We start from the raw sequence: 12,671 nt of genomic DNA, 5'->3' as shown, positions 1-12,671 counted from the left end.
TAAGGAGAGTCGGCTACTTGGATTAACAAGAGTGGTTAAAATGAGTAAAAAAATCCAAGTATTTTAGGGCATCCATGGGTTCAAATTTGATGTAGACATGAAAATTAAAAATCAGAATCAGGTTCAAATTGATAGAGAATTGTATCAGATCATGATAGTGTGGTCGAGTAGAGCAATCTAGGCATGGTTCAGTTTTACTTCAATTTCATTAACTACACAACAGACAATTAGCAACGAGGGCACTAAGTTTATCCGTTGAACCAAAATGCTTACAAGGCTATCTCATCATTATCCCCTATGCATATGCAACAGTCCTAAATGAAACACTCTAGACTCGATCCTAAAATGTAATGCAACTACATGAACAGTCTGTTTTTGTGAAATTATTTTCTGAAATTTTTCAAATTTTGTTTGGTGTTTCTATGCATTAGATGAATGCAGACTCAAGAGTATATACAATGTAATACACACTTCCTGAGCCCTCCCCCAAACTTAAATCACACAGTCCATTGTGTGACTAAACTTGGAAGAGAGTACTCAGGACAAAACAAAACACAGAAACAACCATTGCGAACTCCAGGAATTCGCAATGATATAGATGCTCGATATCCATTGCCCAAGGCTCAAGTCCATCAGATGTGATTGGGACTCCACAAGCGATCAGAATCGGTGTCACAACACCGCCTATGCAAAGAACGCCTTGTGCTCTCTTGTGGTTATTGCTGACAGCCCAAATCTTGTATCCACATAGGTGGATCAGAAGAAGTACAAAGAGAGGTGTGTCATTGGTTTCACCTTGAAGAGACATACCATTCTTGGTTTGGCGGAGAGTGCCTTTGGGAGCCATAGCAATCATTTCCATATCAGAATTAGTAACAGTCCCTGTTATCTCTCGGGAGTAGAGAACATTGGCTATAGAACGCTGGAAGTACCTGATGACCAGACTGCGTATCTGATTGCTCTTGGGTCTAGAAGAATTCAGCGGTACAAAGCTGTCAATGGTGATTCATAAGTCTTTCAACTCTTCTCTGTCATAATTGGGCGTAGTACCCGTTCCACTTGGGAAACCAAACAATCCTTCCAAGCGTTTGATTGATAGCGCCTATAATCCTGACCTTACACAGAGAATCGCAAGAATTCCAATCCTTCGCATTCCTAATCATCAGAGGTCATACCTTGGTAAAGCTCCACTTGAAGTGTGGAGAGGAACTTAATAGTTTCTTCCTCATAGGCTACATATGGGTAAGCCATCAGTGTGTCCAGGTGACAACTCTTGTACAGGTGTTGAACATCCTCCAGTAATCCAAGCTGTGCCAGCGTAGTCGAGCAAGGATATCTTGTGCTCCAGAACTCATTCAGCATGAAGAGCCTGATATACTCCTCAGCAGGCAATATATAAGGTTTGTGCAGAAGTTCGGTGGCTCTGCGAGTATGCTTAGGCATATACTCGTCTTCCACATCTTCATCTACCAGCTCATACCTCTCTGTCATTGCTCTCTTCCCTCGACCTATCTCAGCTTTTCTTCTGAAGTTATCATATTCTCTCTGTTCTCTTTCTCGCCTCGAAGACGATGACTCGTCTCATCCATGTTATAGTCTGGATCAATTAAATAACTGCCACTATAGTTACTCATGATTCTCCTACAAAAAATTGAGAACTCAAAACTCAAATGTAAGTAGGTTAGTCTCAAAGAAAACAATGAAACCAAAATCGCTATCAACAGACAATGAAATGGACCAAGTCGGTCGAGTACAATCTAGTACTCGAGTAAACTTAACCGTTCTCGAGTTCCTCTTTCACGGATTGAATCGAGTGGAGCAGAAATCATAGGTTGAGTAAAGAAACCGAGTGGCTCTGGTGGTTGCTAGCACTGGCGGTTGAGTGAGTTCTCAATGAACCGGAATTGAAACCTGGAATCTTGAAATGTTGGTTGAGTCGAGGTCGAGTCTACTAGATGAAGTCGAGTAGGTTAACACGGTCGAGTATTCCTTCAATGAACCGGGATGAGCAGGGAACGAACCAAGACGCGTGGTCGAGTAGCGATGAATGTGAACTTGGTGACGGTGGCGAAGCGGTCAAGTACGGCGAGAAGAGGTTGTGTGACTTTCTTCGCCGTGGTCAAGTGGTTGCTTTGCCGGTGGTCGAGTAACACGTTGGACTCGAGAGTGAGATGGCGATTTGTGGTGAAGTGCGGTGACGGAGAGAGATGAGAAAGAGTTGAATCGAGTAACCTTGTTTGGATAAGGTTAGAGCGATTTCAAAATGAGTGGTGGAGATTGAGTTTGAGATTCTCTCGCTATCTTATCTTCTGGGAGAAAGCGCGTGGTCCACACTCTATTGACTTGTCTTTGAACATTGTTCCCTGTTGACTGGGAAAACTTCAGCAAATCTTCTGTAAACTTGATAAACTCCCTATAATACTCTGTACCTTCTGTTGGTCGAGTATAATGATGAAATATTTTTTCTTTTGTGTTTTAAACATTACATATACTCCATGCTTTACTCCATGCTTCTTCAGAAGATTTTCAAAAACCTTGTTGATGAAATGCTTTCCACCATCACTTATTACAACTCTGGGAACTCCAAATCTCGAGAAAATTATGGTCTTGAACAGCTTCAGCACAACTTTTGCATCGTTGGTAGGACTGGCAGTAGCTTCGATCCACTTTGATACATAATCTACGGCGACCAGTATATACTTGTTGCCGTATGAAGATGGGAATGGACCTATAAAATCGATTCCCCATACATCAAAGAGCTCAACTTCCAAGATTGGGTTCTGAGGCATCTCATTTCTTTTACTGATGTTGCCTTTCCTATGGCATGAATCACATTTCAAAACAAACTCCTGAGCTTCCTTAAACATTGTTGGCCACCAAAAGCCTGCTTGCAGAATCTTTGACACTGTCTTGAATGTCGTGAAGTTACCACCATATGTAGAGCAATGGCAATGCAGTAGGATACCTTCTACTTCATCTTCTGAGACGTATCTCCTGTAGATCTTATCTTAACAGAGAGTGTAAAGATAAGGCTCATCCCACTAGTAATGGTGTATGTCTCTGAAAAACTTCTTCCTTTCATAAGTGGTTAGGTTGGTAGGCTCTACTCCTCATGCCAAGTAATTGATGTGATCATCGTACCATGGAGATCTTCCTTCAACAACGTTCAGTTGGTGGAACTCTTTCCCGCTGTAGCTCCCACCAAAGAATTCTACAACCATGAGCTGCTCTTCTAGCATTGAGTCGTCTATCGGAATGCGTTCTTCAATTCTCATCCTTGACAGATGGTCAGCTGCACCATTTTCAATGTCTTTCTTGTCTACTATTTCTATGTCAAACCCTCTAATAGAAGTATCCATCTTAACAGTCTTGGTTTAGTATCCTTCTTGCATACAGATGCCTCAAAGCTGCATGGTCTCTATAGACAGTGACCAAATAGCTTCTGAATTTCTCAAATGCGAATACAACAGCTTAAAGCTCCTTTTCAGTGGTTGCATATCTTCCTTGAGCTTCATCCAACGTTCGGCTGGCGTAGTATATGACGTGAAGCTTCTTGTCTATTTTCTGGCCTAGAACAGCTCCTACGGCGTAATCTAATGCATCACACATAATCTCGAACGGATAATCCCAATTAGTAGCTCGAACAACAGGAGCAGATACCAAAGCTTCCTTGATGGTGTGAAACGATTTGGGGCAGTCCTCATCGAATTCGAACTCGGTCTCCTTGCACAATAGTCTTGTTAACGGCCTGGCTATTTTGGAGAAGTCCTTAATAAATCTTCTGTAGAACCCCGCATGACCAAGAAAACAACCCTTGTCAACCTCTATACCCTTCTCTGATATCTTGTGACCCAACATTATGCCTTCCTTCACCATGAAATGACACTTTTCCCAATTGAGAACAAGATTAGTCTCTTCGCACCTGGTTAGTACCCTACCAAGATTCAACAAACATGAGGAGAAAGAGGGGCCATAGACCGAAAAATCGTCCATGAAGACCTCCACCATCTCCTCGATTATATCCGAAAATATAGAGGTCATACACCTCTGAAAGGTTGCAGGAGCATTGCATAAACCAAATGGCATTCTCTCATAAGCAAAAGTTCCATAAGGACAAGTGAAAGTGGTTTTCTCATGATCATTAGGGTGAATTGGTATTTGAAAGAAACCACTATATCCATCAAGAAAGCAATAGTATGGGTGATTAGCTAAGCGTTCAAGCATTTGATCAGTGAATGGTAAAGGAAAATGATCATTCCTAGATGCAGCATTTAGATTTCTATAATCAATACACATTCTAAGACCAGTTATAGTTCTAATAGGGATCAATTCATCCTTTTCATTTTTAATAACAGTAATTCCGCCCTTTTTAGGGATGCATTGCACTGGAGAAACCTAAGTACTATAGGAAATAGGGTAGATGACACCAGCATCAAGCAATTTCAAAATTTCTTTTTTCATTACTTCTTTCAAGTTAGGATTTAACCTTGTTTGTGGTTCAATGCTAGAATAGGATTCGTTTTCAAGGTGGATCCTATGATTGCATAGACTAGGTGAAATTCCCTTAATGTCAGATAATGAATAACTAATTGCTCTCCTATACTTGCTAAGTTCAGATAATAGCAGGTTCACTTCATCATCATTTTACTCACCATTAATGATCATGGGGTAAGTAGAGTTTGGACCAAGGAATGCATACCTTATACCTTAGGAAGTGGTTTGAGATTGACCTTCGGTGCTTTGAGTTTAGACCAGTCATCTGAAGTTGGAATGATCTGCTCCCCAGAGTTGCTGACAGTCGAGGTCGAGTGATTGGTCGAGTAAGTTCTCGAGTGAGCAGGTTGAACTTGTGTTGATCCTTCTTCATTCATTACCATTACCTTTGTTGCTGGTCCATTCAATTCCTCAAAGGGTTTGGATTCTTCCATCGCTTTATGTGAGTCTAAAAGCTTCTGGTATCCCAAAACCTTCAAATGCAGAAACCCATCTTGACCAGTTTTGGTTAAAGCACTGTTAAGGTGATCTTCTTGTGCAAGCTCTTCTAGTAACTCATCAGCTAACTGATCCATTTCTTCGATCCAAAAGAGTTGCCCTTCTATGTTAGGCTTCTTCATTGCATCTTTGATGTCAAAGGTCATCCTAAAGTCTTTGCCAAGGTTTAGATCAATCTTCCCTTTCTTGACATCAATCATAGCTCCTGCAGTTGCTAAGAAAGGTCTTCTCAAAATCAAAGGGTCCTTGGGCTCTTCATCCATCTCCAGGATTACAAAGTCAGTTGATATCTCTGCAGCTCCAATTCTGATTGGTAGGTTTTTGAGTAAACCATGCGAGATCCTTACTGACCTGTCAGCTAGGATAAGGGATATGTTGCAGGATTTATATTGAGTGAACCCCAATCTTTTGGCAATAGAGAGTGGCATGGGACTGACTAATGCTCCTAAATCACATAGGCATCTGTTGAAAGCCACTGTACCTAAAAAGCATGGTAGAGTGAATGAACCAGGATCACTAAGCTTCTTAGGAACGATCTTCTTCTGTATGATAGCACTGCATTCATGACTCAATACTACCATCCCTTGCACTTCTTGAATTCTCTCCACGATCAAGTCTTTCAAAAACTTGTGGGTATCTAGGATTAGCGCTAGAGCGTCAACAAGAGGTATCCGCAACTCAACCTCCTTGATGTTCTTCGCAAACATAGCTCTATACTTATATGCCAATGCTTTCTAGTGACAGCCAGGAAATGGAAGCTAGGGTTTGTAAGGAGGAGGAACAAAGACCTTTTCTTTGTTTTTGACAGCAACTAGTTTCGGAGATGTTATTGGGAAGGGTGGTCGAGTAACGTGATCGAGTGGCTGCTCGAGTGACTGGTTGAGTGACCGGTCGAGTTGTTTGTCAGCTTGATCTTATTAAGACCGAAATCCTCCCCATCTTGATCTACACTGTCCTCAGTGACTGTCTTAGGTTCCTCTCTTGTTGGAAGTGCTTTTCCACTGTGCAGAGTGATAGCGTGAGAATATTCTTTTGCACATGCTTTTGTGGGCTAAGAAGAATCCTTTCCAGCTTGTCATTCAGCGCTTTGATCTCGTTACTGTGTTTGTCATCTGAGTCAGTTGTGCCTCTGATGGTCCTGTCACAGTCCTCGTTGTAATTTCCATCTGACTAAGCTAGGTTCTCAACCAATTCCCAGCCTTCTACAATATCTTTATTCTGGAAATTTCCATTGCTGGCGGTATCCAGAAGCATTCTGATCCGTGGTAAAACACGTCTGTATAAAGTGCGGAGCAGAGAGGCTTTCTTGAAGCCATGGTGAGGGCATTGGTTGGTGTACCCTTGAAACGCTCCCATACTTCACAGAAGCTTACACCAGTCTTCTGTGAAAAACAAGAAAATCTCATTTCTGAGTCTTGCATTTCTAGCGTTGGAGAAGAACTTTGCCAGAAAAGCATTCTTGCAATCATCCCTGGTGCTGATTGAGTCATGGGGTAGATTCTTCTCCCAAATGTGTGCTTTGTCTCCCAAAGAGAATGGAAACAACCGGAGCTTGAATGCGTCGTCACTGACACCATTGATTTTTGTTAGGTTACAGAGCCTATCAAATTCATCCAAGTGGTCGAGTGGATCCTCTATTGGCAGACCATGAAATTTGTTCCCCTGAATCTTCGAGATGAGACCACTCTTAATCTCGAAGTTGTTGTTAAGGATAGTAGGAGGTGCAATTCCTTTCCTCTAACGGTGGTCCCGTGGTGCATCTCTAGCACCAATGTTTGCAGGGCCATTCTTTGTTCGTCAGCCATTTCGAGTGGTTGCTGAGGTACAAGGTTGTCTGTGTTTCTCCTTTCTCTGAGCTCGCGAGCTATGCGGTTGATGTTATCGTTGAAAAGAAGGTTCTGGTTGCCTGTTGATCGAGTTTGCATACAGTAGAGGTGTACCTGGATCAAGAAGACAACAAGAAAAACACACAGTCAGTACTTAAAGCAAAAATTGAAAAAGAACTTGATCTAAGCAAGTTTGAAATCTCAAATATAACAAACAAACACCCAATTGGCAATGGCGCCAAATTGATAATAGGTTTTTAAGATCAATTAATCCTAAAGCACTATCATGTCATTGTAGTACTGAAGGTTGTCAATCCAAATTGGTGTGATGCTAGCAATCAAGATGCAATCAGAGTTCACAGAGTCAAGCAAAGCAATAACAAGTTTTGGTGTGTTCTAGCAGTCCTAAGTGAACATGTAAGAAACAGAAATTCAAGCAGAACAGTAAAAACACTCGACCAACACAGCTTTTTGCCAAGCACTGAGTGTGGTCGAGTGACAGGTCGAGTAACACCAGAAAATGTAACAGGGATACTCGACTGCACAGTCTGTTGCTAGACAACTGGGTGGTCGAGTATCAGGTCGAGTAACAGGAGAAAAATGCAAAAACTGAGCAACAGGGAAAAAGATGCAATAAACAACAGTAGAGTAAACAAAGAAATCAATTGGATGAGAAATTTCCGGGGATGGGGTAATTGAGTAGTTTTGTTTTCTAAGTTTAAAGGTGATTGACATGCTCACTAAATTATCCGTAGACAACAAGTTCGGTAACCATATCTAAGTGCCACCGCAAAAGAAACCCTAAAGTTAAACCAGTCCCAGACTCAATCACCATTGACGAGAGCTAACCTAACAGGCATTACGAATCAACAAATTAAAGCCAAAACGCTCCCTGCAACCAATACCTTGGTACAGAGCCACGAATCTCTGGAGTTAGTGGTTCAGACATTAGTGCACAAAAAAAAAAAAAAAAAAAGTGGTTCAGACATTTTATCGAACTTCTTTTAGGTGCATAAATGTCTGGGCTCAAATTCTAGTTGATCAGAAAGTAATAGGCATTAAGAACAACTAATCCAGAAGAGATCTATAAATCAAACTCAACCACCTAGCATATTGAGAATTCTAAACTACTTAACCCATCCTCAGAAGCCTAGTCACTACTCAGACATCATTGTAGAGAACATAAACGATGATAATAATGAAAACATGATAGCAACAGAGTAATAGCAGGCTGATAACAGGATGAACAACTTAGTAAACAAAATCAAAAGCAAGTACTAAATACTGAATAGATTAAGAGAAATCCGAATTACAAAATGTCAAGAACACAGTGTTTGCGGAATAAAACTTCGGTTACAAAAATGTAAAATACATGCTACTTATAGCAAAATATTCTGAAACCACCCTAATACTCAAAACGACACAGTATTGGGACAGATTAAGAACGGCACTCGACCCAGGTGGTCGAGTGAATGGTCGAGTGATGAGCTGGAGTCTTCTTTTCTTCCTTGTGCTCGAGTGTTTGGTTGAGTGCGGAATGGAAAAGACTCTGAAGCTGGTAGTCGAGTATGAAGTCGAGTGATAGAGATGGTGGTACTCGACTTGGTGGTAGAGTGGTCGGTCGAGTGTGTGATGATGGTGAGACTCGGCGGTGCAATCGAGTAAGTGATCGAGTGGATGTGATGGAGGTACTCGACTAGGGGGTCGAGTGGTGTGATCGAGTGATGGTCAGGTGGTGGAGACGATGATACTCGACCATGTGGTCGAGTAGTGGTGCAAAGTGACGAGGCCTTCTGCTCGATAGGGGGTCGAGTGGATTGATACGATCAGCTCCGCTTCTTCCAATTAGCTCGTCAATAGCTCCAAATCACCTGAAAACAACACAAATATGCAACATGCATGCAAAACTATCCTAAACATGCAAAGTGATGACAAATGATGAGAAATGGTATAAAACAGTGGTGATATGATGCTAAAGTGATGAAAAATGGATGCTCAAAACATGTAAAATGCACACTTATCAATCACCCACAGACAAGCAGGTAGGTTGAGATCTCTAACAGGGAGATAAAAACAATTCTGGAAAAGACTGTTGGGATTACACGGAAAGACTGGTCTGCAAAGCTCGATGACGCATTGTGGGCTTACATGACAGCTTTCAAGACACCCATTGGTACAACTTCTTTTAAGCTTCTCTATGGAAAATCATGTCACCTACCTGTTGAGCTCGAGTACAAAGCTATGTGGACGGTAAAACTCCTGAACTTTGACATAAAAACCGCTGAGGAGAAGCGGTTGATCCAACTCCGTGACCTTGATGAGATCCGTTTAGAAGCTTATGAGAGATCTAAAATATACAAGGAGGGAACTAAGCTTTTTCATGACAAGAAAATCATCACCAAAGATTTCCAGGTTGGTGATCAGGTGCTGCTATTCAACTCTCGCTTGAAACTCTTCCCAGGAAAGCTTAAGTCTAGATGGTCTGGTCTTTTCTGTATCACTGAAATTCGTCCTTATGGAGCAGTCACTCTAGCTGGTAAGAGTGGAGATTTCACAGTAAATGATCAAAGGCTCAAGAAATACTTAGCAGATCAAATCCTTCCGGAGGTAACGTCGGTTCATCTCCAGGAACTTTTTGATGATTAAAAGAGTAAGGGAGTCAAGTTAATGACTTAAAATAAGCTAACTTGGAAGAAGTCCCATGCCTTTCTCTGTACATATTTTCTTTGTGATTTCTGATGCGTTTTACTAGTGTTTTCAGGAGATAGCTGCCAATGTTTAAGTGCAATGGATCCAATCTCAGTAATTAACTCGACCACATGCTTTGGAGATCGAGTGTCTCTGTGAAATCGAGTAAAAACAAGGTTTCATTTGTCACTTAATCTAATTGGCCACGTGCTGATGAGAATCTGTAGTCGAGTGAAATTGATGATTCAGATCCTTTATATTCAACCATATACTCGACTAACAGAGACTTACAGAAGATTCCAAGTTCTCCTGAGGTTTTCCCAGTCAACAGGAACTAAGCTTAAAGACAAAACAACAGGGCATGGACCACACGCGTTTTGTTCCTGAAGATAAGATGGAGAGAGAATCACAGAATCATTCTCTACCACACCTTTTGAATTCGCCCTCACTCTCCCCAAAAGTAAAATCTACTCGACCCATCTCTCTTCATCTCTCCACCGACACTCCTATTTCTCTACTTCAACACAAATCGCCATCTCTCACTTGCCCAAAGAGTTACTCGATTCAGACCATTTCACTCGATTTCGTCGCCATACTCGACCAATTCACTCTACCGTTCACCGTCACTTCGTTCTCGCCACAACACTCGACCGGGAAGAGCAAAGACACCTGAGCACAACTCGCCGTACTCGACCACCTCTACGCCGCTGCAGTCGAGTGCCACAATCGAATTCTGTAGTCGAGTTCCCAATTCGAGTTCCCCATCTCGTTCACCGTCAAAGCCTCAAGAACTACTCGAGTACATCAACAGGACTCGACCACCTCACAACCGTAACCAAGTGCACCATCTACTCGACCATCGATTCGTGGTTCCGTCCCTGTAAATCTTGTTCAGCGTCAACTAACAGTTTACTCGTCCACTTGATTTCACCAGCTGAACTCGACCTCAACAGATATACTCGACCGTCGATTTCTGTTCTACTCAATTCAAATCGTTAAAGAAGAACTCGGGAACAGTTCAGTTTACTCGAGTACAAGATTATACTCGACCAATTAGGTCCATTTCATTGCCTGGTATCATTGAGACTAACCTATTAACATTTGAGTTTTGAGTTCTCAATCTTTCGCAGGAGAATCATGAGTAACTATAGTGGCAGTTCTTCAATTGATCCTGACTATAACATGGATGAGATAGAGTCAACGTCTTCAAGGCCAGAAAGAGAACAGAGAGAATATGATAACTTCAGGAGAAAAGCTGAGATAGCTCGAGGGAAGAGAGCAATGACAAAGAGGTATGAGCTGATAAATGAGGATCTGGAAGACGAGTATATGCCTGAGCATACTCGTAGAGCCACCAAACTTCTGCACAAACCTGATATATTGCCTGCTGAGGAGTATATCAGGCTCTTCATGCAGAATGAGTTCTGTAGCACAAGATATCCTTGCTCGACTACGCTGGCACAGCTTGGATTACTGGAGGATGTTCAACACCTGTACAAGAGTTGTCACCTGGACACTCTGATGGCTTACCCATATGTAGCCTATGAGGAAGAAACGATTAAGTTCCTTTCCACACTTGAAGTGGAGCTTTACCAAGGTATGACCTCTGATGATTAGGAATGCGAAGGATTGGGATTCTTGCGATTCTCTGTGTATGGTCAGGATTATAGGCTCTATCAATCAAGCGCTTGGAAGGATTGTTTGGTTTCCCCAATGGAACGGGTATTGTCCCAAGTTTGACAGAGAAGAGTTGAAGGACTTATGGGTCACTATTGGCAGCTTCGTACCATTGAATTCTTCTAGATCCAAGAGCAATCAAATACGCAGTCGGGTCATCAGGTATTTCCAGCGTTCTATAGCCAATGTCCTCTACTTCCGAGAGATCACAGGGACTGTTACCAATTCTGATATGGAGATGATCGCTATGGCTCTCAAAGGCACTCTCCGCCAAACTAAGAACAATATGTCTCTTCAAGGTGAAACCAATGACACACCTCTCTCTATACTTCTTCTGATCCACCTATGTGGATACAAGAGCTGGGCTGTCAGCAATAACCACAAGAGAGCACGAGGCGCTCTTTGCGTTGGAGGTGTTGTGACACTAATTCTGATTGCATGTGAAGTCCCAATCACATCTGATGGACTTGAGCCACGGGCAATGGATATCAAGCACCTGCATCACAGCGAAATCCTGGAGTTCGCAACGGTAGGCGACATGCCTCGTTTCAGGTTTGAGCACTCTATAGATAAGAAAGCCAGCATCCTTCTCCCCAGTCCTGAGGTTACACGCATAATAGAGGAAGATAACATTGATTTTAGGCCTGAACTTGAGAACCTCTACTACGAGAACGTGCAAGCTGAGGATGTTCTTATAGAAGAAGCTACTGAGGATGGGATGGATGAAGACAGAGAAGTGGAGTTTGATACTAGCATGTATCATTTTAGTGAGCATGTACCTCCAGCGAGGGAGAGCAAGAGTATGAGTGAAGCTCACAGGAACAACAGCAAGCTGCAGAAGTGGTGCAAGAAACAGGATAAGTTACTCGCCAAGTGCTTCAAGACTATCAAGTTTTTGATATATAAGGTGAGCTACAGCTATATAAGTTTTTGATATATAAGTTGCTCACAGGCAGTTATTCCACTACAGCTATTCCACATGGAAAACCTCCTCTGGACATGCCATTGAAGAGCCTGAGCCAAGTCAGTACAGGCCTGAGCCTAGTGAGAAGAGAGTTTCACATGTCCCTGGTAGATATTCGTCATTCGAGTCCCGAAAACACAAAAGGAGAAAGAAGGCTACACTTGTTCGCTCTAGCAGCAGATCACACCTTATTCACTCGAGGAGATCACTCGACCGCGGTGTTGGCGCAGCAGAAGGAGAGAGGTCGAGTATCCTCAGAGCGGTGCTGGCTGCCAGAGAGCTGATGAGGTCGAGTACCCACATGCTGGAGCTAATACAGAATATGGCGACTCGTCTATGGCCTGGGAGCAATCACAGACAGCCATTCACGACCAACTCCGTTTATTCTTCGTCTGAGGTAAGCGCCTAACTTCACCATTGTATTATATCATCTCTTGTGATTTGTTTTTATTTTATTTCTGTGATTTGTTTTGTCCTGAGTATTCTCTTCCAAGTTTAGTCAGAGTGGACTGTGTGATTTAAGT

At 42.3% G+C, this 12,671-nt stretch overlaps 5 pseudogenes across 5 annotated transcripts; 2 read left to right on the top strand and 3 right to left on the bottom strand.

Annotated features, from left to right (window-relative positions):
• Positions 1-561: 561 nt before the first annotated feature.
• Positions 562-1,634, bottom strand: AT4G07605 (annotated as a pseudogene; the record flags this gene model as incomplete). Its single annotated transcript has 1 exon — positions 562-1,634.
• Positions 1,635-2,063: 429 nt separating this feature from the next.
• Positions 2,064-6,917, bottom strand: AT4G07600 (annotated as a pseudogene; the record flags this gene model as incomplete). Its single annotated transcript has 1 exon — positions 2,064-6,917.
• Positions 6,918-8,086: 1,169 nt separating this feature from the next.
• AT4G07595 lies at positions 8,087-8,738 on the bottom strand (annotated as a pseudogene; the record flags this gene model as incomplete). Its single annotated transcript has 1 exon — positions 8,087-8,738.
• A 60-nt stretch (positions 8,739-8,798) lies between these two features.
• AT4G07590 lies at positions 8,799-9,464 on the top strand (annotated as a pseudogene; the record flags this gene model as incomplete). The annotated part of the gene is made up of 1 exon: positions 8,799-9,464.
• Positions 9,465-10,636: 1,172 nt separating this feature from the next.
• Positions 10,637-12,661, top strand: AT4G07586 (annotated as a pseudogene; the record flags this gene model as incomplete). Its single annotated transcript has 1 exon — positions 10,637-12,661.
• Positions 12,662-12,671: the final 10 nt, after the last annotated feature.

Source organism: Arabidopsis thaliana, chromosome 4 (assembly GCF_000001735.4).
Source record: "Arabidopsis thaliana chromosome 4, partial sequence".
Lineage (NCBI taxonomy): Eukaryota > Viridiplantae > Streptophyta > Magnoliopsida > Brassicales > Brassicaceae > Arabidopsis > Arabidopsis thaliana.
The sequence above is the reverse complement of the archived record's forward strand: the minus strand, read 5'-3'. Positions and strand labels throughout refer to the sequence as shown.